The sequence below is a fragment of the Cynocephalus volans genome, chromosome 3 (genome assembly GCF_027409185.1).
Source record: "Cynocephalus volans isolate mCynVol1 chromosome 3, mCynVol1.pri, whole genome shotgun sequence".
Lineage (NCBI taxonomy): Eukaryota > Metazoa > Chordata > Mammalia > Dermoptera > Cynocephalidae > Cynocephalus > Cynocephalus volans.
In genome coordinates this window covers 50077254-50104015 of record NC_084462.1, presented here as the reverse complement: position 1 = coordinate 50104015, position 26762 = coordinate 50077254, and the positions used below count along the sequence as shown (strand labels likewise).

Below are 26762 nucleotides of genomic sequence, written 5' to 3'. Positions count from 1 at the left end.
TTCATCTTGGCTTTCTCTTGAACGAGCTAATCTTTCTCTCTGAACCTGAGTTTGTCTACCTTTGTAGTGAGGGGGATTGGACTCGATCACTGGTATTTGCAGGGAACATTTTGAAAATTTGTGGGAACATTTTTGATTGTCATAGTCAATGAGGCACAGGGATAGGGCAGGATTCTATTAGCATTTTGTGGGTGGGGATCAGAGAGTCATGGTATCCTACAGTGCACAAGGCATCCTGGGCCACATCCCACCAGCGTTTCTTTTCTGGCCATTCAAGTAGGTGAAAAATTTGTTTGTAATTATCTGGGCCTCGAACCCAACTCTGTTTTACATGTAAACTCAGACCATTATTTCATGGCCTTAATATACGCTGAATTTTCTAGGAAGTCATGTATTATGTAAATGGAAGAAAGTGTGTAACATTTTTTTGTTTGTGGCTTTACCAAGAGTGGTTCACCATTTTGAAAATTCATGTCACTGATGACAATGCCTTTTCTAGTGTTTGAGATGCCAATATAGTGCTTTCTCACACTGCACTTGTAGGGATCGAATTCTTGGTGATTCTATTCTTATTGTTATTGTACTTATTTAGCTCTTATCTCCAAATGTCAGCTAGAAAGGATAAATGGGGACAATATATCATAAATAGATGTAGCATCTGATTTATTTATTATGTTTTCTAGGTATATTTATGAGAATTTGCATATTGGAAATTCATCTTATTTAATTATGAATTACTTTATTTCTCATTTACATTATAGGGCATTAATTTATTTTTTAAATGATATATTTCAGTAGATTATACACCTATAGTTCCATTTAAGAAAAGCAAAAGGGATGTCATAAAGTATTTTCTATAAAAATGGGATGCTGGGTCTGATGGGATGAACAACCTTTGGACTGGATAATTTTCACCTCCATTATTTTAGGAAAATGAAATGACATCAAATAAAACAAAAAGATCAGCCAGGACTTCTAACAAAGAGCATGAGCAACACAGTGACTGAAGATATTGCACATGCCCTTCACAGTAGCAAGACCCCCCACAGCCCTCCCCATGTTAAACAAATGCCAATTATGCAGCCCTCCAAGTCTTCGTCTCCCCTGGGAGTTGAGTCCATCCTCATAATCTTCCCTGGCAACTGTTGCTAGGAAGATGCTGCCTCTTGTGCTGACCTTCCAAAGGCTTGAGATCACAGCTGGTTGTCTCCCAGCTGCTGATGAGGGGATCAATTTTGCCCAGGAGAGTGATGGAGAAATAAGCAAACAGAGCACAAATAGCAGTGACATGCAGTGGATGCCAGGGACAATATGTAAGCCATGCGGTTAGGGGCTGTTTGATATTGTTATTGTCTTTCATTGCAGGAGGCATGGGAGAAAAAAAGGACCATTACAGTGGTCTCTCCACTGCACTTTCTCATTATGACAGTGACGGGGACACAGTAAGGGAACCTGCTCACTTGGCCCCTTTCATGAAGCCTGTCAGCAGAGTCCGGGGCTCACAGGCAGACAGCGTCCACTTCACGGCTTCAACTTCTGCAGCTCTGCTCTTTTGATACCGCTGAATAGTGATAATGATTATGACAGTGATAATGACAGCTACTATTTGTCCATACTTGCTTTGCTCCTAGCATTGTCCTAAGCGCTTTACATAAAGTACTCCATTTAATTTCCACGGTAGCCCTCTGAGGGAGATATCACAAACTCCCCTATCATACTAATGAAGAAACTGAGCTCTGAGAGATTAAATCTCCTGTCCAGCCCCACCCAGCCAGTGAGCAGTGGAGTGGGAATGATCTTCGGTGTTTCTGGCCTCCAAGCTGGCCTAAGCCCCGCATGAGTAGTTACCCTGTGCTCTACACTTTATTCACTGATTTTATGCGTCATTCACTGATTTTGATCACTTGCTTTTGGTTTGAACAGATACAGGTGACGGTGCACACGGGAAGATTCATTCATGCACTCATTCATTCACTCATTCATTCATTCATTCTTCATCAGATGTGACCCAAGCCTGGGCTTGCTGCCAAGCTCACCGGAAACTCGATGAGTCCACACCCTTCCCCAGGCAGCTGAGGGTTCTGTGCAGAATGGAGTACCCGCCGAAGGCTCGTTCTTAAAGCCCACAATCTCTCTGATTTTGTTGGTCTGTGAGGGGTGAGCGTGGGGGGAGTATCTGGGTGCACTTTGCGGACTGTGGCAGGATGCTCGGCCACACAGGTGCTCATGAAACACTGGCTGAGTGCTTTACCTTCCACCTTTATCCTAGTCTCCCAGGCTGGGTGCAGACCTTAGGATCAAGGGGTGGAACAAAGGCCACACTTGTGTGGTGCTCCTCAGTGTTGGCCATTGTACTTGATCCCATTTAATCTGCAGAATGACATAGACCTGGCCGTGTAGGCTCTGGGTGTGTGGCGCAGGAAGAAGCTGGCTGGGTGGAGGGTAGGACTGGCTGGAGCACCCGTCGTCACCTCTTACACTCAGCTGGGCATTTAACGCAGGCTGCTGGTTCAGTTAGGCATTCAATGCAGTCTACTGAATCTGCTGTGAGCTTTCCCTCTTTTCCTGACTTCCATTTGCTTCTGTTCAGGAGGACTTGGGTCTAAAAGGATTGGACTGGAACGCACAGGTGGATGTGGCAGAATGTTTGCCTCCAGATGTAGGGAGCTGCTTGACCAGACTGTGTCAAGGGCAGAGTCAGATGCCAGAAGATGCCTTTCTAGGCCATCACTAAAGGAACTTGTTGAACTCCTGCGACTTCAGGCTTCCCTTTGCCCACAGGCCTCGCACTGGTAGATAATGCTCTGTCAGCTTCCCCACTGCAGCCTCTGCCTCTGCTCACTCACATCTGGGCCCAGAGGGGACAGAAGCCAGGCTGGCTCTCTGGACTGAGCAGCACTGAGCTGCCCACCCATGTGGCTCATGCAGTGGTTTCCCTCCCTTCCCCCCCCTTCCTTTCTTCCTTCCTCTCTTTCTCTATTTCTTTCTTTCTTCTTTTGGGTACGGGCATTAAACATTTTGAAAAAAATTTATTTTGTATTTTATATATAGTGAAATTCACTCTTTTTGGTATACAGTTTTTTGAATTTTGACAAATGCATAGAGTCATGTGACTACACCACAATCAAGATCAAGAGTGTCTTATCAACCCCCTAAAATATCCCTCATGCTGCCTCTTGTAGTCAATCCACTGCTGCCCACCCAGCCCCTGGCAACTATCGGTTCTTTGTTCCTGCAGTTTTGTCTTTTCTACTATATAATATAAATGGAATCATACAATATTTGACCTTTTGTGCCTGACTACTTTCACTTAGAAGTGACATTTGAGATTTACCCATGTTGTTATATGTATTAATAGTTCAATTCCTTTTCATTGCTGAGTAGTATTCTGTCATGTGCCATTTGGGTTGTTTCTAATTTTTATGATTACAAATAAAGCTGTCATAAACATTCACATAGGTGTCTGTGTGAATATAGGTTTTTATGTCACTTGGTTAAATACATAGGAGCAGGATTTTTGGGTCATATGGCATGTTTAACTTCATAAGAAACTGCCAAACTTTTCCAAAGTGGCTGTGCCGTTTTACATCCCACTGCAACATGTGAAGGTTCTACCTGCCCCTGTTCCTCTGCAGCACTTGCTATTGTTAGTTTTGGTTTTTTTGAAGTTATTCTAATAAGTGAAAATGGTATCTGATTGTGGTTTTAATTTGCATTTCCCTAATGAGTAATGATGTTGAATATCTTTGGCCCATTTAAAATAATTGGGTGGATTGTTTTCTTATTATCGGGTTTCGAGAGTGTTAAAAAATATATTCTGGACAGAAGTCAGGTATGTGTTTTGCAAATATTTTCTCCCAGTCTGTGGCCTTGGAGTGGTATGTGTTATTTCCACTTGCGACCCACTGACCAGGACTGGTTGTGTGGTCATATGCAGTCACAAGGGAGCTGGGAAATACAGTTCTCCACTGTGCCTGGAAAGGCAGAGAACTGAAGATATTTGGTGACTAGCACTAAGAACCGTCATACACATTGCTTATATTATTTCAGAGCCTGCATAGCAATATTTCATGAATGTTCTTCCATGTTAGCAAGTATTCCTCTGTAGCAGGATCAGCAATCTACAGGCACAGGCTAGATGTGGCCTGTTATCTGTTTTTATTTGGCCTGCAAGCTCTTTTTAACAGGTGAACATTTGAAACTGATTTGATGATAAAGAAAACTGACTTTGAACCTCAATTAATCAAAATGTTATTAGTCCAAAAAGAGTTAGATTCTTCTTAGTAGTAGACCTGTATTACAAAAAGTTGTATTCAATTATTCTTGCATCTTGAATTTGTCCACAAAACTTTGTGGAAATTTGTTTTCTCTCATTGTTATAAGTACTACATAACATGTTTGAGTTTGCCTATTGGCCTGCAAAGCCTAAAATATTTACCCACCTGCACTTGATTGAAAATGTTTGATTGTAAACATTTTTATATAAAATAGTTTTCTGGAGCTGCATGGTATTCCATAATTTTCAATGATATGTACATATTGTAACATTCTTATACTCATATCGATCAACTATATTGTTTCTAGATTTTTTTCTATTTAAACAATGCAGCATTATAGACCCTTGCACATATATCACAATAATTGTTGATTATTTCCTTAGAATAGATTCCTAGAAGTGGAACTGCTGACTCGAAGGCTGGGTACGTTTTGCAGATTTTGACTCAGTATCTCTAAGTAATTTGTCAGAGTGGCACTATTTCACATTCCCTCTTGCCCTGGGTAAATGTGCTTATGTACTTGCACATTTCCAAAGCTGATAGTATAATTCCACAATATCAGTTGTGATTTGGTTGGGGGATAAAATGTCTCCTTATTGCCATTAATTTGCCTTTAAACAATTATAATTTTATATGCATTTAAGTCATTTGTACCTCCTCTTTTGTAACTGGCTTCTTCAAGTCCTCTGTCTAGTTTTCTGTCGGATAATTTTTTATTCTTTATTCAGCATCCAGCAGTGCCCTGGACAAGTGGCTGGAAAATTATTTGCTGAAGTTAAGGCTGAATCAAACCTGGCCCAGATACTTTTCAGGGGACCCATCCAACTGCATTCTCTGGGTAAAGGCAAATCTGGTTACTTTTCACTGCTTTGTTGACATGTGCTGTGGTTTTAAAAGACTTTCCCCTCCAGTCAGTGGATGACATCTGCTGCTTTGCAAGAAGATACAGCTCCATTTTCCTAATCTGCCAACCCCTGGGATTTGAAAATACAGTACTAAGGATGCTAAAAGATGTACTGGAAACAAGTCTTCTGGTTTGGGGTTCATGAGAACTTCCTGGCTTTCAACCAGACCCAGCTTCTAACAGTGATGGTGGCAGACACGTGGTGGAATATGGGGAAGATTCTGGGAGCACCACCTGGCTAGGAGATGCTTAGGATATTTTTCCATGGTTAGAAATAGAATCAAATCAATGTTTCCAAAAGTGGTAAGAAACGGGTGGGGGTTGGGGATGAGTATCCCCGTTGCATTGTTGAGGACTCTGCAGTTCACTCACAGGTCAGGGATGACATACGAGTTGAAGAAGGAAGCCAGGTTGTCTCAACAGCGGCAAGGCCACCCTGATACTGGGGACGCCATCGTCATAGTGGAGGCTCCTACGTAAGCTCCCATCCTTAGGAGATCCCATGGTCATTCTTATGATGCTCACAGTGTTTAAAGTCACGCGTGGGTGGAAGAAGACCTTTTCTGACCTATATCCTTGTCACCACTGATTTCTGGAATTACATTTAAAAAATTTCCAGGCAAAATGTCCACCTTTATTTTCAGTTGTTTCTCCACTGGTTTAATTGTCACCTGCCATACCAGAACTCTGAGACAACAAATTCTAAATGAGCTCTTGACATCAGTGAACAGGCTCATTCTAATTTCCTTGGGTTTAGAGATGTGGAGATATAAGAAAAGAAAGTACGTCTTTGCTTTCATGCAGCTCACAGACTAGCGGCAGAGACACCACTAAACCAATGATTCCAGTACAGAGCGAAAGGTCCAAGTTGTTCTCGGAGCATGTAGAAAGAGTGAGAGGGAGAAGGTGGTAGGAGAAGGCTTTCCAGAAAAGGGAAACTGAGCTGAGTTTTGGGGAAAAAAAGTAAAAAAAAAGTAACCAGCCAATGAAGGGGCACAGGTAGAGAGCATGCAGGTAGAGGGAAGAGCAGGTGCAGGCTGCCAGTCACCCAGCCGTCAGCTAACACGAGGATCTCCCGAGCTGTTATGGCATACTGGGCATTGCCCTTTGTGCTGTGTTACAACAGTGTTCTCTAGAGTCTCAGTTGGAGTTTTTATTGTATCTCAGAAGTTTACTCTCTTCGTTTTACCCCATAAAAATTCTCAGGCTGGTCGGAACAGAATTGTCAGAAAAGGGCAGAGTAGATAAAAAATCTCTCCTTTTCCTGTTGTGTCAGAAAGTTCCCCAGGAAGAGACTGCCAAGCACAGGAAGATACATATATACATGCAAATCCCCTACAAACTGTTTGCTGGCCCCTCACCTCAATGCACTAGAGGCTTCTATTAACAGGAGTCATCACACACCAAAACTCAATGCAATGGAGAGCCTACCCTGACCCTCTTTCAAGTGAGTTTATCAGAGACCTCTTACATCTTAGGGTTTCAGAAAGGGGCTTAAAATCAGAATGAGACAGGCTCACAGATATTACCCAGGAACATCCCTGTGGGGAGCTATAGCCTTGCCCAAAGGATGAAAGTTTGGGTGTTCTAGAAAGATGTTCAAATGAACCAGAAGAATAAAAAGAGCTTGTATTTGCAGAGCTCTTTCCCATTTAAAAGCCAATCCCTTCACCCTCATGGAGAATTCTCCCCAATTTGCAGATGTGAAAATTGAGGTTTGGGGAGATTGAATGAGTTGCTACTGAAGGGTCCGGACCTAAACCCAGGGCTCTGATTCCAGATTTGATGTTTCCTCTATGTATATCCCGCTTACTGAAATCTCCTTAGACAATATGTTTTCTAGAAAATTTGATGGGACACATTTCTCTGTCTCTCAAAAACCTCCAGTGTGCTTAAGGGTAAAATTAGATCTGGGTCAATATTGTCTTTTAAAATTTGTCACTTAATTCTTTACTCTTCTGATCTAAATCCAATTTGGTTTTACAGTTATGAGGCTCACGTTGGTTTTTAGGTTTGTTCTTTGAATGTTGAGGACTTCATCACGGTCACTTTGGGGCAAGGCAGGAGGTTTATATTGAGGAGAAAATCTGTATTTTTGTTGTTCACTTTGGGTTTCCCTGGAATGAGATCTCAAGTACAATGGAAACCAAGAAATCAGGTCTTCAGAGGAGAGAGGAGGATGGGGAGGAAGATGGGAGAGCTGGGGAGGAAGCCACAGCTAAGCGGGAATGGAGGGCCGAGAAAGGCGAGAGAGTGCAGTGTCTCCACTCATGATGGTGCTGCCAGCTCCAGCCGGAGGCTGGGCTCAATGTTTGCTGAGTTGAACTGACTCATACGCAGCTACTGTCTGAATCAGGCTGTAGGGATTGGAATGCATAAAGGTGGTTCTGGAAGTATCACAGGGAGAAATGCATCTGAAAGGCAGGAGCACCTTGTCACTGGCATGCCTGTCCTTAAAGTGCAAGTGGATTGTAGAAAGTCGAAGAAAAAACAGGCTGATTCTGAGACTGCCACTAACACTCCCACCAGCACCACCACCACACCCAACTACCACCTCTACCGCATCCAGTTACCACCACCACCACCACCATCACATTCAATTACCACTTACCACCACCGCCATACCCAACTACCACCATCACTACAGACATCAGTACCACCATCTCCACCATCACTATCACCACCACCTCTAGTACCACCACCACCACTGCCTTTTACTGGACCCTTGTCATGTGGCAGGCACCATGCTAAAGGCTTTCAATGAGCCTGATCTTCATGACACTTCTTCACAGCAGAAATTATTAGTCCTATTTTACTGCGAAGGGAACTGAGGCTCAGAGAAGTTAAGGAAGTTGCTCAAGATCATATACTACAAAGCTGTAGAGCCAGGATTTCAACCCAGGTCTGTGTGTTCTTCCCATAGGTGGGGCACAGTGGTTCAGAGATCTGTGTTGCTGGATGCAAGGTGTATTAGTCTGTTTTGTGTTGCTATAACAGAATACCTGAGACTGGGTAATTTAAATAGAAAAGAGGTTTATTTGGCTCATGATTCTGGGACAGCTGCATCTGGTGCGATCCTCAGGCTGCTTCTACTCATGGCGGAAAATGGCAGCAGCTGGTGTGTACAAGCAGATCACATGGTGAGAGGAAGCAAGAGAGAGAGAGAGAGGGGAGGTGCCAGCGTCTTTTAAACAACCAGCTCTTGTGGGAACTAATAGAGCAAGAACTCACTCACTACCCCCACCCCACAGGGATGGCATTAATCCTTTCATGAGGGATCTGCCCCCATGACTCAAACCTCTTCCAATACTGCCACATTGGGGATCGGATTTCCACATGAGTTTTTGGGGGACAATAACATCCAAACCCTGTCACAAGGCATCTGGCTGGGCTTGTTTGATGTACATCTGGGCCACACTGTTTGGGTCTGAGGGCCTCCTTGTGGACCGTGACCAAGACTGACAATCTGTTTCCTTCCCTTTTTCTGACTTACTTTCACACATTCTGGATCATATGGTTTTTCTGGTCAGAATAAATACAAATGTTTTATGTAGCCCCTTTTCTGAGCTTTGGATGTTACTGTTTGCACACAGTTCTAGAAGCAGATGGAGCCTGATAGAAATCCCAGATGATAACTCAGACTTGAAAGCTCTGTGAAAACACCCACATAGCATCAATACCTCTGAGTGTATAAGAGAGAGCCAGAGACAGACACAGAGAAAGACAGAGGAAGACAGAGAGAGAAAGAGAGAGAGAAGGAGACAGACAGATAGAGGTAGAGATGGATGTAGATAGAGGCACAGAGAGAGTGCATGCTGATGACACCACTCACTCTATTTTGGGGTCTAGTTGTTCCAGGGCCTTTGGTTACCCTGTGGTTCCTGGTTCATTAGTGCGTTGAGGAGTAGGGGTACTGCCTTATCCTGGGAGAAGCTTCCCTGGTGCTACCAGAGAACACTTGCTGAGCACCTTCTGTGTGCCTGACCTTCTCTTAGGGTGAGCAGGACTTCTCTCCCTCCTGACAGAGGCCATGGTTCGAGGCCAGAGTCAGATGTGTCCACGAGAAGCCACAATTCATTGCCGGGTGTGCAATGTGAACTTCAGGTACATCTAGGCCTAGCAGAAAGCATCCCCTGAAACAATTCCAAAAGTCAACCCCCTGCATTTAAATGCAAGCTCTGAGCACTGTGCTGAAATCGCCTACAGTTCAATTGAATTGGAGCTTCATTAGGACTCTGACCCGTAATAAACCACCCGTGGAAACAGCTTTACAGTGGCATATTTGACCTGGAGGGAGGAGCTCAGCAGCCTTATGTTGTGCTCTGGAAAATATGTAGCTCAGAACCTATGGAGAATGTTGGTGTGGAAACCTCGATGCTGAAATCCTACAAGAGGATGACCTGTGAGCAGAGAGTGGGGTTTTCTGTTTTCTGCAGCCCTTGCTCTGAATCTTCCTTTGGAATTTTTCTCTCACCTCCTGTTTGCTGCCTCTTGCATTTATCTCTTCTTTTTTACCTTGCCTACCTCTTTGGGTAGCCCAGGCCACCTGAGAAGGTGGCGGTGGAGTTTGGAGAGAAGGACTGCATCTACTTTTACCTGCCTCTATCTGCATGACTTTAGCTGAGTCACTAATTTCTTGGAGACTCATTGGTACATTGGAAACACTGGTGGCCTTCCTGCCTATCTTGCAAGGGCATTTGAAGGACAGGAAGAGATGACTGTGGAGGATATTAACATTAATAAAGCTCATGTATTTCACAGGGCCTAACTCATAGCTTAGTAGGACCACAGTCCTTAGCTTTAGAAGGGCCAAAGCCCTTTAGCATAGGCTGTAGCTTAGTGAGTGACAGCTCTGTAGTTTAAGGTATAGCCTAACCTTTTAGTATTATATAAAGAAATGCTAAGCTTGCGAAAAACAGAAAACTTTCCCAGGACTAAAGTCTCTGTTGTAGATAAAAAAATTATAACACAGCAAAAATGCTGGCTCTAAGGGCAGATGTCCTTGGTGCAGCCCAACCTAATGATGGGAAAGTATGTGAGCTAAAGGCTTCAGGGTTGTTGGTTGGGGGATGTTCCTCATCTTGCCTTCAGTTGTTTCTTTAAGTTTCTTGGGGAATTGAGTGTTGCCATGACAATTATCTCACTGTTCTTTTTTGTAACCACCTATGTTCCTTTTCTGTAACTTTCTTGCCTGGACAATAAAAACAGAGAAAACCTAATTCAGTGTTGCTCCTAGAAATTCTCACTTGAAGAAATTACTCCTGGGATTAACCCCTTCTGGGCCTCTCACTGCTCTGGAGGAATGGGCTTTGAGTAATCCTTTGTGTCTCTGTCACCCTGGGAGAGGTGGCAAAGACAATCATAGAAGTACTTCTCAAAGAATGAAGCACTGTCCAAAGGCCAAGGGTTAATGTTTCTATTATTATTATTTTCAATTGTTTTTGAGAGGTGGAGGAGACCATTAGCAGCTTGTGGATAGAATACAGGTGGCTCTTCTGTACAACCTTGACCCCTGTGACCTTGGCCAAGGTCTTTAGAGCCTGAGCACCTTCATCAATAAAATTGGAAAATAGCACTGCCACGTCCTTGGGCTTATGACCGTATGATGTGAGGCTCCAAAGCCCGGGTGCGGAGCAGAACGTACAACAGGATGTCCTCAACCAGTGAACAACAGTCAAAGGTGAAGATGGAGGAGGAATTCTGTCATTCTTGGGGTTGCTCTCAGTGTGGGGTGATCATAAGTTTTTAAAAATTTGTTTGGCTTCGTTTGTACTTTCTAGATTTTCAATAGTAGCAACCTAAATTTTCCATAAAGCATTACCTTTAAAATTCAGAAGATTTAATGAAAGATGAAATTCATGTCTGTAGCTTATTTCCCAGTCTCCTCCTGGCACCCACCTGCCTCCTTCTCTGAAAGTTTCCCCCAACCCCTCCCAGAGCTGGCCTGGCCAGTTTTGCCTTGGGCCCAGCAGAGTGGACAGGGACTGCCCCTGGGGAGAACCCAGATGGCCCTGCTGGAGGGGCTGGACTGGGCAGCCTGTGTTGATTCAGGATGGTTTGGAAGCTTTACTCCAAGATCTGCCACAGCATGAGAGCTCCCATCCTCTCCCATAGTTAGAGACCATATTTAGGCTGGAGCCCTTTGCAGGGTGTGATCATGGACACTTCCCTGTGCTGAGTTTGCACCCTGCACCAGCACCTTTGTGAGCAACATTCCATCCAATTTTCCATCAGCCCCGAGCGGAGGATTTTGCCACCAATCCTATTGACTTTGCAGGTGAGGATCCTGAGGCTCAGAGAGGTTTAGCAACTCCCCTAAGTCACACAGCCAGTTCGGAACTGAGCTGGGATTTGAACTCAAAGGTCTTGAATTCCAAAGGTGGGACACTTTCCACCAGCAGGAGCCTAATAGGGGAGTATTTTGGGAGAGATGGCTAGTGGATTGCACTGGATAGGGGACATTGAGGAAGGAGGGGGTAGGGGGCAAGGGGGGAGCGTTTGAAGTGGGGAACACTTATGCAAACCCCAACTTGATCATGTGTCAGCAGCCAAATATGTATCCCTTCTGGTGACACAGGAAGGAAGTTAGCCCAGTTTTTCTCAGGAACAGGAGCAGATGGGGGCTTCGTGGATCCTGCTGACTCCAAGTCTTTCAAATCCCTGCAGTATAAAGTTCCCACAGTCTGGGTAAAAATTTTACTTAAAAATCAACATATCTATATTTCTTGTTAAAAAGAAGATCTTATTTTTTAACACAAAACGTGACAATGGGATTTTGTTAAGAAACAGAAATTCAGGGCCTAACAGGTTAATGTGGAACAGCAGGCAGCTTCCCTTCCTTTTCTGGCAGCTCCTCTGGAATGAGGCTTGGTTCTGAGAGTGGCAGGTCATCCATGAACCCAAGTGACTGGGGTCTCTGGTGCTTTCTCTGGTGGTTACAGCATCACCTGCAGGTTCAAGCCCTGCGGGAGGGGGTGGCAAGGTGACGAGCATTATGGAGGCACCAGAACTTTCCACAGGCTCCGCCAGTTCATCCCAGCAACAGCCAAACCAGTTGACTCCCTCCTTCCTCATGTAATGTTCTCTTTTTCCAGAGGAGGAAAGTTAGGGGCAGCTAAGAAATGACAGTGCAGGATTCGAACCCCAGGACTGTCTGGGTTCAAAATCACTTGATGGTTTCATACCACCTTGCTGGCCTGGGTAGGGCAGGAGCCCCTAGACAGGAGAGGTAGTCTTTCCAAAGTTAAATTGTGAAAGATGAAGAGAGAGCTCTCACGCACAGCACACAGCCATGGAGGAGCATAGTTTCCCTCTGACCACACTGTGGGGACGAGGACAGGCTCCTGTGTCCCCACTGGGTCAGGCACACTGCAGGCATCTGTCTTTGATTGGAACAGGCCATGGCTCTGTGGGGACAGGTAACATACCTGTGGTCTCGGGCCTCTCTCACACCGAGAAATGCCATTAACAGAGGGGGAGGAGGGAGAAAATGTGAGAAGACAGGAAGGAGGAAAATCAACAGACACATGGGAGGTCTTGGGAGGAAGGGTCACAGCCCAGGGAGGGAAACGGGCCTCAGCCACAGGTCAGGGCGGACACACAGAGGCCCAGGGCCTGGTGTGCTGCAGGGGCCATGCTGGCTCCATGGGGGAGAAGAGGGTCACCTGCGTGTAGCAGCCTGGAGGGAGCCCTGCTGCTGACAGCGGCTTCTCAGCTGAAAGGAGAACAGGAGGGTACCTTTCAGAGCCGCCTTGTCGCCTGGTCATGGCACTTCTGGCTCAGGCCTTCTGCTGGTCCTCACTGTGGGGGCAGCAGGGACCTGCAGCAGTGTCGGGGAAGACATTCTGGCCAGAAGTGACCCAAGGAAGACACTCATGGGCTTCCAGTAAACTTCGGGGAGAGAGCGTCTTAGGCTGGCCATCTTTTTCCTCTCTGCCTTTTGTAGTTAAGGAACTCAAACAACTTTACAAGAAAAAAACAAGCAACCCAATTAAAAAATGGGCAAAAGAGCTAAGTAGGCATTTCTCTAAGGAAGATATACAAATGGCCAACAGACATATGAAAAAATGCTCAACATCACTCAGCATCCAGGAAATACAAATCAAAACTACACTGAAAAATGACACTGTTGACCTGCTGGTGCTCTGAGCTGCGTGCTGGGGTGGAGGTGGCTTCTGATGGCTTCTTCCACAGTGTCGGGCTGGCTGAGGTCCCCCAGGCAGGGTAGTGGTGGGTGCGTGGGGGAGAAAATGGAGTGATGCAGACCCCAGCCCCACCGTGCCTGCTCTGTGATCCCTCAAGTAACCCTCTCCTCAGGTGTGGGATCCGCACTGTGCGGGTGAGGAAACCATGAAGATCTAGGCTGAGTTCCAGAACAACACTGGGAGAGACCTGCTGGGTTCCCACCATGGAGACGCTGGCATTGCTGCTGAGAGGTGAGGACACCCCTGGGCTGAGGCATACCTTTCTGAGTGTCTGGGACAGGGGCCAGGCTGGGGAAGATGATAATAAGAATGTCTGCTCTTCTCACTGCCCAGGTTTACAGTCCGGCCAGGGGAGGCATTGAATGTGGTTCTTCCCTGTGGACTGCAGACCATGATCACGTGTGTTATGGGCTGAATTCTGTCTCTCCAAAATCCATATGTTGAATTCCTTGACCCCAGTACCTAAGAATGTGACTGTGTTTGGAGACAGAGCCCTTAAGGAGGTAATTAAGTTAAACTGAGGTCTTTAGGGTGGGCCCTAATCCCATATGACTGGTGTCTTTATAAGAGATCAGGACATAGACACACACAGAGGGAAGAGCATGAGAGGACACGGGGAGAAGATGGCCATCTGCAAGCCAAGGAGAGAGGCCTCGGGAGAAGCCAACCTTGCTGACACCTTTATCTCAGACTCCTAGCCTCTAAAATTGTGGGAAAATACATTTCTGATGCTTAAACGCCTCTGTCTGTGGGACTTAGTTATGGCAGCCTCAGCAAACTAAGACAACATGTTAGTTGTGACCATCACTAGGACTCTGGACGTATCTAGACAGATGAAGGATGACACCCCAGTGCCTGGGGATGTGGCTATGCTGGGCTCACGAGTGGGTGAAAAACCTTCAGCCCGGGCAGTCAGGAAAGTCCTCACAGAGGAGGCAAACTCAGCTTTGGTTGTCTAATCTGTAAAATGGGGATGACAATAGTTTCTCAGAGCTGTTGGGAAGACACAATGGCAGAACTCATGTAGACTGTTGGGTACAGCACCTGGCATCAGAGGATGCCTTTGGTGAATTTCAGTATGATTTTGCTAATATTATTCAACTATGATGAGACCCGGGGATGGGGAATCAAGCAGCGTGGGGGAGGGCAGAAGACAGGGGAGTGGACAGTGGGGAGCCCGCCGCCCAGGCGAGGGCAGACGTCGTATGGTCTGCCAGAGAGAGGAGAGAAAGCATCGGGGATTCTATGTGACATCAGGAGGGTGGTGGTGGTCGCCATGTTTTTCGTCATCTGAGAACTTTTCCCCAAACCAGTTTTAAATGCTCCTTTGTGATCCATTTTCCTAACATCAGAGTCACCTATAAAAACTGTAAGATCTCAAGGAAGCAGTGGACGGTCCAAGCCAGGTCCCTCAATTAGCATGGCGGTATCGGGCTGATCCTCCACGTCTTCATCGGCCTCCTGCTGCAGAAGAAAGTCCTCATCTGGGACTCATCAGCCATTTTACAGGAGGGGCCCAGGCCTACTGCAGCCTCTGTTTTCCCCTTGTCACTTGATTAGCCTGATACCAATTCCTTCCTTCCTTCCTTCCTTCCTCCCTTCCTCCCTCCCTCCCTCCCTCTCTCCCTCCCTCCCTCCCTCCCTTCCTCCCTTCCTTCCTTCCTTCCTTCCTTCCTTTTTGCCTGCCTGCCTGCCATGTGCTGGGCATCGGGCAGGTAGTGGTACACAGGATGGACACGGTTCCTGTTTCATGCGGCATTTCTCTTAATCCAGTCTGTGGGGGACTTTGTCTGCCTCCTGTCCAGATCCTCTGGCTGGGATAATTCCTGTAGAGGGGAAAGGGGAGCAGAAAGTCTGTCCCGACAGCACATGCACGCCAGGCCTCAGTAGGAGGGTGAGGTCTGTCATGGCATCTTTGAGGGAACTGTAAGAGGAGGCAGTGAAAAATGTACAGCAGGTCTGGGATGGTTGCCATCAATAACACACAGGCTTCTAATCCTGCTTTTATCTTAACAACTGCTGTAACAAACATTGCATTATGCACACTAATAATAGCCAGGGTCTACCGGAAGGCGTGTAGCTTATTACGGTAAGACCTCTTGCCAGAAGTTGCCAGAGGGCTGATATCTTGAGGTCTGGAATGGCTGTGAAGCTCACATTGGCTCTTGATCCGGGTCTGCAGACACCTACTGAGGGTTCCCTTACCCCATTCCTACACCTGTGCCAGGCAGCACCAATCAACCGTCACCCTCATCCCTGCTGATCTCATGGTCTGTCTCAGGAAAGTCCCTGCCTGCCGAAATTAGCCCGGGGCTCACACTTACTTATCGCCTCACCTGGGTCCCTTTATGCTGACCTAGGCCCAAGACCTCAGGTCCCCATTTCTTGAGGCATAGTCCGTGAGCTTCCTTCATCCAAACCATTGGAACCTGAGCAGCTTGTTTAGAGTATAGATTCCTGGACTCCTCCCTAGAACGAGGGAATCAGGATTTCTGCAGAATTTTCATTTCAAAGCAGTCAAGCTTCTACAAATGTTGCTACCCACTGTGCTAGGGCCCATGTGTTTTCTTTTTGTCCTATGTGCTGGAGGGAGGGCGCTGGGTGCTGTCAGAAGAGAGGCTTCCCGAGCCCCCTGCGCAGGGTTAATTCTGGCAAAGAATTGTCTTCAGGCAAAAGGTCTTATTCGTGCTGCACTATTTAATCAATTGTTGGCTATTTTTGGGTGTAAGAGGCAGGATCAGGTAGGAGTTAAGAGCACAGTCTCTGACAGCCTATGCGCAGGTTTAAATCTCAACCTCGCACTCACTAGCTGTGAAAACTTGAGAAGTTTCCTTAGTCCCTTCTGCCTTAGTCTTCTCATCTGGAAAATGGGAATAATCACATAATCCACCTCATAAACTATTGTGAGGATTAAGTGGGTTAATACGTGTGAGCACTCAGGGTGGTACCCAGCCTGACCAATAGCACAGTAAGTGTTAGCTCTGTTTTTTTCTTTTTAAACCTTTGAGAAAAAAAGGTCTTTACAGGTTGTCTTGTCTATTCTCCAACTTTCAGAAAACCCGTCGCATAACAACATTTGCCAAAGTTAATAGCTTACATAATCAGTCCATTTTTACTTATTTCTGACCAAAAGGACTGATTAAAAAAATTTTTTTAGGTGAAATGGAGATCAGCTGGGTACTAGATATGCTATGTATTTCTATTTCAGTTCTCAACTGGGGGTGATTTTGATTTTGCCCCCTGGAGACATTTGGCCATGTCTAGAGATGTTTTTGGTTCTCACAGCTGGTGAGTGTTGGGGCTGCTCCTGGCATCTAAAGGTGGAGGCCAAGGATGATTAATTCCTCATTCCTGTCTTCAGTGGAAAAGTATTTTCATTCTCCCTCTGAGCCTTCTACATCAGCGAGAAGATTCTTGATGTGTGTGTTGTTGGCCTCATTTTTCAATGCTTTCATCATCTTTGTGGGGTTCTGCTGAATTATGCCCAATTTTCTCAAGTCCTTCTGCTTAGGAACTAGACTCAAATTCCCCAGGGCCAAGGAATGGGAGAATTATTGCAAAATTCCTACACCGACACTGACACTTATACATGCACTGTGCCTTCTGGATGGCAACTGTACCTGGCTGACACGGTGTCATCCGGCCGCCTCTCGGTCCTTTCACCTGCCTTCTGCATGTTTATGCATTCCTTCTAGTTAAATAAATTCTTTGTCTCCCAACTTTCATAATAAAGAATTATCAATGATTGTTGATAAGGAGATAGAAATAAAAAAAGAGCTCAGGGACACATTGTAAATGAATAGGCACAAGGAAGCTATAGTTAAAAAATAAAATAAAGACCCAAGAAGGCTTTTGGTAGGAAAGAGGAAGGGACTAAATGACATGGTAAGTTGAGGGGCAACTTTGGGTGTAATGAACCAGCCTTCACGGTGCATTGGGGAAAAGAAGTAACAGAATGGGGGAGCAGCCTGGCAGGAACACCAGTCCCCCTCTTTGGACTCCTGGCTGGTCTGCCCCTGAGAATCTGCAGCATGGAGCTCTGAGGCCTAGATCCCTGGCATGAAGCAGCAGGAGAGGGCTATCATCAGAGCCTGGGCTCTGGCATTAGGGATTTAATCCTGGCTTCACCATTCACTGCACTGAATGACCAAGGGCAAATTACCTCCCTCTTCAAGACTCCAATTTTGCAAGGGTGAAGTTGTAAAATTAATGGTAATAATGATTCCTCTTCCTAAAAAAGTGTTGTAAAGCAACTTGTGTAAATCATTGAGCACAGGACTGGCCATGTGGTAAATGCTCCGGAAATATTACTGGTGAAGACGAAGATGACGATGATGATGACGACGATGTGTCTGCCTGCTCCTAAATGTCTGCTCTGGTTGTCTTGTCTGGTTATACTCATGTACATACCTGACTGAGTGTACACGAAAAGCTAAAATACATATGAGTGTGTGTACACATACGTGTATATGTGTGTATATATCTATGTATACACACAGATACATACATATACATATAAGCAGATATATACACACATATGCATATGTGTATGTATTTTAGCTTCTCACGTGCATACACTTGTGTCCTGGAGCTGGTTTATGTGCATCTCTTCCCAACTCTCGGCTCAGTAATATCATATTGGTAGCTTGCTCATGATGGGAATATTTTATAGCATGAAAATTGGCAGAACTACACATCAGGGGTTTCTTTCCTTCCCCCATCAGAGAGCCAATCTGCCAGCATACCACTGTGTATATGTACCTTGTACCTCCAATTAGACTTGGGATTTTTTTAGGACTCAGGATGTGCCGTATTCAACCCCCTCTTTTTTAGCGTGTTGACCGTTTATGATCCCCACAGCGCCTTGCATGTGTCTTCTGTGCAGAAGGCTTCAAAGGGTGGTACGAGTCAATGGGATGAAGGGTGAGTGCATGAAAGCAGAGGAGAGAATATAGCAGAAGTGACTTAATAAAAGGGAAAGAAGTTGTTTCAGAAAGTTATTTCTGAAAATAACTTTGGTTGTTATTTCTGGACAGGTGATTTTTTCCTCCTCTCTTTTGCTATTTTTTTCCTATTTAAAAAACTTCTTTAACTAAAAATTTAAAAAATTTACAACATGTTTTCCATATTGATCTTCTCTCCTTATATATGTGTTTGTATATACATACAGTCTTTACTGATAGCACTGACTTTTAGGGTCATGGCTTCCTTAAGATTGTTAGCAAAGTGTTCATGAAAAGGCCTGTGGGCTAACAAAACATTTTCTTTGATTTGAAAATGTATCTGTCTAAAAAGTGTATCAAATCACAGTTATAATGCTTGGACACTTAGCAAATTGCTTTGATTGAGGAGCCAGTTTCATGAACTGGGGATGTCCGGAAGAATTAAGGAGTCTGCAGCATGTTCTGGGACAGGCATCGCGTTGTTGAACGGTGACACTCCAGCGCAGCTGGGCAGCTGGAGGGTTCCGTCAGAACGACAGGACAATTCCAAACATACCAGCCTCCCGGAAACGCTGCACTGGCGATTGGAAGACCTCTGGATCCCAGGACAGCTCCACCAGATTCAGGGTCTAATGAACGGCAGGTGTTAGGACACAGGCGAGAGTTTCCCATGGCAAATCCTCATTTACAGATGGCAGTTGCGTTTCTGCCCTCAGGAAAGTAGGTCAGTGGGTGGCAGTGGGAGTTAACAGAGATTTCCAAAAAAGTGTAGAAAGAGTCCTGAGTGAGCAGGCACAGGAGAGAGAGCCTCAGTTGGTGGTTCAGTTCATCTTCTACAAAATGATGGAAGAATTGAGAATTTTCCACATGTCATTTTCCTGAGAGGCAGGATGCTGGAGTGGCAAAGAGCCTGAACTCTGGAGCTGGAGGGAAAGGTTTGAAATCTTGGGTAGGTCACAACTGCTCTGTACCTCCATTCACCAGTGTGTGAAATGGATACGATAAGAGTCCCTGACTCATAGAGTTATGTGAGGGTAAACTGAGGTAATGCACGTGGGGTGTCTACAGCAGCGCCTGGCGCTCAGGAGGTGCTGTGGAGCTGCAGGTGGACGGTTATTCCTTGGGCTTGTTCCCTTCTCCCTCCTGCCTTCTCCTTCCCCTACTTTTCTCTCCTCTTTTTCCTCCCCCTTTTCTGCTCCTTTCTGCCTCTTTCATCCTCCCCACACCAGATTCTATAATCAATGGAGTAATTTTCACATTCTGAAGGAAAATGGAATTGTCATCTGAGATTTTTTTCTTCTAGGATAAGATCTTTCCTTTTGATGCTGGTGTTGAGAAGAACAGGTTGCTTTTTTACACACTGATTCACTTATTTATTTTATACTTATTTAATAAATAAATCAATACGTATTTATTTTCCTCAGCACCCTCTCTATGCTAGGCACGAGGATGAGTGTTTTACCTACATTATTTCATTTCATTGAGTTATCATCCTACCCTCAGAAAGGTTATGGGACCCATTGAAGGTCCAACAGTTATCTGGCTCCAGCCAGTTCCAGTGAGGGTGAGAGCTGTGTTACATACTTCTGTATAGCGCAGATGACCTCCTTGCATTGCTGTGTGGATCAAGGTCAAGGACTTTCTCCCAGAATCCCTCAGCAATGGCACAGCTGTGAGCATTCCAATGTTGATTTGCTACAGCTCTTAGGAATTCACCAGTACATAACATAAAGAAAGAGTTCTTCTCCTGCATCAGAAGAGGGATCTTTTGCTACATTTTTTGAATTGTGGTAAAAAAACACCTATTGTAAATGTTACCATCTTAGCCATTTTAAGTGTACAGTTTAGTAGTGTTTAGTATATTTCCATTGTTGTGAAAGAGATCTCCAGAACTTTTCCATCTTGCAGGACTGAAACTCTGTACCCATTAAGCAACCACTCCCTATTGCCTCCTTCCCCCTGCCCCTGGTAACCACCATTCTAGTTTCTGTAGCTATGAAGTTGACTAATATGGATAACACATAAAAGTGGAATCATACAGTATTTGTCCTTTTGTGACTGGCTTATTTTACTTAGTCCAATGTCCTTAGGGTTCATCCATGTTGTAGCATGTGACAGGGTTTCCTTCCTTTTTAAGGCTGCATAGTATTCCATGGTGTTGCTTTGCCTCATACATATTTGTCACCTCTCTTCCCCTGGGTGACAGAGCTGCAAAAAGGATTACTCAAAGCCCATTTCTTTCAAGCAGTTAGAGACCCCAAAGGGGTCAATTTCCCAGAACCCTCAAGAGAGAGGCATTCCTTCCTTTGGAGATTAACCACCAACTGGGGTTTTCTCCCTGCATTTATTCTCCAGACCAGGAAGTAACAGGAAAAGAACATAGGTGAAGTTATGGCCAATTATAGTTTAACAATAAAGGCTGGTAACATCAGTGAAACAAGCAAAGTGACATTCCATAATGCAGTTTACAAAAGGTTGAGTCGATCCACCAACAAAAGCTTGATCTTAGCAAACACTGTTTTTCCCTACAGCAATTTCCCAGTATTTTACATATCAATCAAATAACTTGTCTGTCCTTGAGCCAGCAACTTTGCTGTGTTACAAAGACTTTAGCCTTAAGAAAGTTTCCTGTCTTTTGCAAGGTTAGCATTTCTATATGTAATTTTAAGAAGTTAGGCTAAACCTGAGACTACGGGGCTTTTGAAAATAGGTCCTGTGAAATACTTTTGCTTTATAAATGTTAGTGCTCTCTGCACCATGGTATGTATATACCATGTTTTGTTAATCCATTTACCCATTAATGGACATTTGGGTTGCTTCCACCTCTTGGCTATTGTGAATAGTGCTGCTATAAACATGGGTGTCCAAGTATCTCTTTGAGACACTGCTTTCACTTGTTTTGGATATATACCCAGAAATGGGATTGCTGGATGATATGGTAGTTCTATTTTTAATGTTTTGAGGAACCACCATTTCCTATAGCAGCTGTACCATTTTAGAATCCCACCAACAGTACACAAGGGTCCCAACTTTTCCATATCCCTACCAACACTTGCTATTTTTCTTTTTTTGATGGTAGGGATCCTAATGGATATGAGGTAATATATATCATTGTGGTTTGAATTTGCATTTCTCTGATGATTAGTGATGTTAAATATCTTTTCATATACTTGTTGGCCATTGGTATATCCTCTTTAAAAAAATGTCTATTCAAGTTCTTTGCCAATTTTTAAGTTGGGTTATTTGATTTTTTGTTGTTGTATAGATGTTCTTCATGTATTCTAAATATTAACCCCTTACCAGATATGTGATTTGCAAAAACTTTCTCTCATTTCATAGGTTACCTTTTCACTCTGTTGATTGTGTCCTTTGATGAACAAAGTTAAATTTGATGTAATCACATTTGTCTGCTTTTGCTTTTGTTGAATTTTGTTGCCTGTGCTTTTGATGTCATAGCCAAGAAATCATTGACAAACCCAAAAAGCCAAGAAGCTTTTCCCCTGATGTTGAACTTTAAAAATTTTTATACCAATTTATATATCACAGGAACAATCTTGCCAAAGATAACTCCATGTTGATTAAAAGATTATTAGCTAAGTGGAGAAGAAGGTGTGTCAGGTAGGCAGGGTGTGTGTGTGTGTGGGTGGGGGGAGATGGGCTTATACCCTGAAGATATATAAATGCTGATTTGGGGCACAGCGATAAAATGCAGTGAATCTACAGTTTCTGGTGAATTTGGTAATGCTATTGATGAGTTTTTTTGTGGGGGGACGGGGGTGAAGAGTCTGGGAAAAGGGGCACATCCTGAAGAATGCAACTTCCCTTATCTCCCTCTTTCTCTCTTCCTCCTTCTTGTCTGTGTAGAGTAACATTTTCTCCTGCCCACATTCAGGTTCTAGAAGCTCAGTCGTATCCTATATAAAATGGTCTTAGTGAAGAATTTTCATATTTTCTCAAAGTAAGTCAGTCTATCTCCACAAGGATTCTTCTACCAGCTGCTTTGACAAGAGACAAAGAAAGGTGTATTGTTATTGGTGTATTTTTGTAAGGCTTAGTAATATATAAGGTATTTTTACATTTATCATTTTAATCAACTACCAGAAGAGATTTTTTTTTAAATGACAAGTCTGCATTCAGACAATGTCTTGCTCAAGGTCATGTTCTCATGCTTGCCTCTGGGCACACATGCGTGGATATCTCTCTAGAAGTGGACTTGCTGCATCAAAGAGCACATGCATTAAATTTTGATGGGCTCATTCAAAACACCTCCCCCAAAGGCTGCACCAATTTTCACTCCAACATCCAGCATATGAGGATCCTCATTTTCTTGTACTTTGGCAACACAGTCTTTAAATTTTACTGATTTGATGGATTAAAAATATCCCACCATTTTAAATAACATTTCCCCATTTTAGTAGTGTGGTTTATTATCTTTTCATATGTTTATTTTCCACTTGTATTTATTTTTGTTTTTTGAATATTATTTGTTCATAGTCTATGGTCACTTCCTTATTGATGTGTGAAATCAGTATACCCTGGTGTACCATTTTACCTTCTTTCTTTTACTATATATTTTTGAGTTATTTTCTTAGCAGTTGCTCCAGGCTTGCCATTAACATAATAATTTATAACAATCTAGTTCGGATTAATACCATCTTAATCTCGATAGTGTATAAAATCTTTGCTCTGAGATATCTTTGTTCTCCCTCATTTCTTTATGCTGTTATCACAAATTACATACACTATGTGCCCATCTACATGGCCCATTAATAATCATTTTTCTTCCAGCTTTATTGAAGTATAATTGACAAATAAAAATTATATATATTTAAGGTGTACAGTGTGACATTTTGAACTAGATTGTTAGTATGGGGTAGAGGAAATGGGGAGATATTGGTCAAAGGGTACAAAGTTTCAGTTATAAGATGCATAAGTTCTGGAGACCTAATATATAGCATAGTGACTAGAGTTAATAATAATGTATCGTATCATCACTTTTTAAATAAACTTTTTATATACCTTTGTAATTTATAAACTTTTTGTTATGGACTGAATATTTGTGTCCTCCTTCTCGCCACCCTCCCACCCCCAACCCCATTCACATGTCGAAGCTTAATTCTCAATGTGATTGTATTTGGAGGTAGAGCCTGTGAGGAATTGACAAAGGTTAAATGAGGTCATAGGGATAAGTATGTAATCTGATAGGGCTGCTGCCCTTGTAAGAGGAGAAAGAAGTGACCCCAGTGTTCTGTCTTGCAGCCATGTGAGGAGGACACAGAGAGAAGGTGGCCATCTACAAGCCAGGAAGAGAGCCCCATCAGGAACTAAATCAGCTGGCACATTGATCTTAGAGTTCTAGCATCCAGAACTGTGAGAAATAAACGTCTGTTGTTTAAGCCACCCAATCTGTGGTAATTTGTTATGGCAGTCTGAGCAGACTAATACACTTTTTATATACTTTTATAAACTTTCTGCATATTTTTATAATCTGTAAAAATGTTTATAATTACTGCTTTATCCAGTTGTGTTTTAAATCAGATAGGAGAAAAAAAGAACTCAGAAATAAAAAATGAATTTATACTGTCTTTTATATTTACTTATATAGTTACCTTTATCAGTGCTTTTATTTCTTCATGTATATCTGAATTACTGTCGACTGCTCTTTCATCTCTGATCCAAGGACTCTCTTTATTATTTCTTTTAGGTATGTCTGCTAGTGATGTGTATTGGGAGCACACTTCAATCCTCAGGCAGGCAGTTCACAACTCTGCCTTAGCCTTCAGCTCCTGTTTGTGCCGTCCCTCTGGGTTGGCCAAATGTGAGACTTTAGAGCCTTCTCAGATCTTCACTGGGTGTGTGCATATCCTTGGACATGTGCCCTGGGCATGCATGTGGCCTTCCAGATTCCCAAGAATATGTCAGACATTTCCAAAGCCCTGTGCACATCTCACTCTCTAGCTTTTCCTTTTCTTTTTCTTTTTTGGTCAGGTTGTTATTTGCCCCAACTGGTATCACTGCTTCAGCCAGCTGCAGTGTTAAATAACTGCTGCTAATTGTTTTAGGTCATAGCTCAGGGAAATGCTGTTTGTACAGAGCAAGGTCTGAGTCAGGTCACATACAGACAAATACTGTGAGCAGCATTTTCCAGAAAAGTACCAGATAGGACAAATTATGACAGTTCTCTGGGAATGGGGCTTTGAAGGAGCTCCAAACTCAACTCATTTTATTTCTTCCAGTGGTAGCTAGGCTGCTGGTTTTCAGCATCATAGTAGGGCTGTTGATTTTCAAGACTACTGCAGGGCTAGAGAGAAGGGATTGGGAATAGGACAAGTTAAAATGCTGTGCAACTGGCTGTTCTTACTGTGATTCAGCCATTTTTCTTTCACAGATGCTCCATGGATTGCTGCAGGTATTTGGTTAACTTCCACGGTTCTGAAAAAGTTGATTTTGACAATTTCTGCCAGCATTTTCATTTCTTTAGTGGAGGAGAGGACTTTCAGAGGTCCTTCACTATTCACAGTGATATCAGTCCTTATTAATTATTGTTAATTGTGTATGTAATGTGAATGAGTAACACACACTCATGCACACACAGTTATAAGTTTTTCTCTAAGGACTGTCTTAGCTATACTCCCACAAGTTTTGATATTTTGTGTCTTCATTATTATTTATTTATAAATATAATTTTCTTAATCTTTTCTTCTTTGGCTTTAGTGTACTATTACTTTCCTCTTTTGCCTTAATCCCCTCCCATGCTATTATTATCAAGGGTTTATTTCTCCTCCTCCTTTGCATTATGCTTCAGTATTTATTTAGACTAAATACATACTATAGACTAAAGTGTATAGTATACTTTATATTGTAGTCTAAGTATATACTATACTTTAGACTAAAGTATAAGTTTTATTTATTTATTTTTTAACCATTATTTCTTACATCTCACATCCTTCTATTTCTAAATTAGTTTTTTATTTTTTTAACAATTTTTAACTAATTCTCTGGTGACAGTCTGAATACAAACATTTTGAGTTCTTCCTTTTATGGTTGTTGGTTTTGCTACATGTAGGATTCTAGGTTCAAAATAATTTTCTCTATGACTTCGGTGCTTTCGTCTTATTTTTTATGGATTCCAAAATCCATGTTCTCTACAAAAATTTTGTAATACTAAAAAAAAAACAAGGAAGCAATGCCACTAATCCTATCACCATTGTAGAGATAACATTAATATTTTCTCATTTATTCTTCCAATTTTTTATGCATATGAAAGAATGGAATTCTACTGTACATTCATTCTTGTAACACATTGAGTTTATGTTACATATTGTGAACATATTTGCATGTTGTTAATTTTCTAAACTTTTTTTTTTTTTTTTTGGTAAGTGTATAATATTACACGTGTATACCAAAATTTATTGGCTCACTTCTCTTGCTCATGAACATTTGTTTTTTAGTGCAGCAGTGAGCATCTGCACAGATAAATCTTTGCTCACATATGTCTATGGTTATTTCTTTAGAATACATGAGGGAAAGATCTTGCAGAGATTGGAGACTATTTCCTTTCATAATTCCAAAAGGGTATCCAGAGAAGTTACACCAAATTATGACCCTACCAGCAGCAGGGCTGTGATTTAATGTAAGAATTCCTTGGCTTTGGGTGGTGGATATGAATAAGAACATAACTTCATTGAATATAAAGCTTTCCAAAGCTGGCCAATTGCCAGAATTATCCGGAGTGCTTATTTAAATCACACCGTCCTGGGCCCACCCTTGGAAATTCTGATTCACTAGTTCTAGTGCTGGGCCCAGGAATCTATATTTTTAACACACTGCCAGGTGATTTAATGATCAACCAAGTTGCGGAAACAGGATCTAGCAACCCAAGAGCCTGGGGCACTGGGGTGGGGGGTGGGGTAGGCGGGGCTGATATGGGATCCCAGGGGTTTCCCAGCAGAGGAAGGGGTGATGGTGAGAACAGAAAAAGGGCGTTTTGAAATTAGGGCTGATGACTTTGGAGACCGTTTTGATGTGCAAAGCTCCATCAATGAGGACTTGGGAGCACTAGAGACTTTGACGATTGTGGTGTCTTCAGTTTTTTGGAGGGAAAACAGAGCATTGCCCAGGAATGAGACCTGGACTCCAGCTGGCTCTGTAGTGGGTCTGTCCTCTGTGAGGCTGGGCAGCTGCCTTTCCTTCTCTGGGCCCACAGTGTTTGTGTAAACTCATGGGGTTGGTCAACATCAGGGACTTTTCAAACTGTGGGAGCCCACAGCCACAGTAGTGGAGGGGGTGCTGAGCAGGGGTAAATCCTTGCTGTGCCCACTCCTACCCTTCCCCAGGCACCCCAACTTTATCTGCTTTATAGTAGGGTCCCATGTAAGATTTTGTTTGCAAAAATTTTTTCTGCTGCCAAAAAGTTTGAAAATCCCCAGACCAG

General features: G+C 43.4%; 1 long non-coding RNA gene across 1 annotated transcript in view; it reads left to right on the top strand.

The window, feature by feature from the left end:
- LOC134373012 (uncharacterized) overlaps positions 1 to 23705 on the top strand; it is a 39114-nt gene extending 15409 nt beyond the window's left edge. The window contains exons 5-6 of the long non-coding RNA XR_010022921.1: positions 13498 to 13616; positions 23588 to 23705. This is a non-coding gene — a long non-coding RNA (uncharacterized LOC134373012). The remainder of the gene's footprint in view (positions 1 to 13497; positions 13617 to 23587) is intronic.
- Positions 23706 to 26762: the final 3057 nt, after the last annotated feature.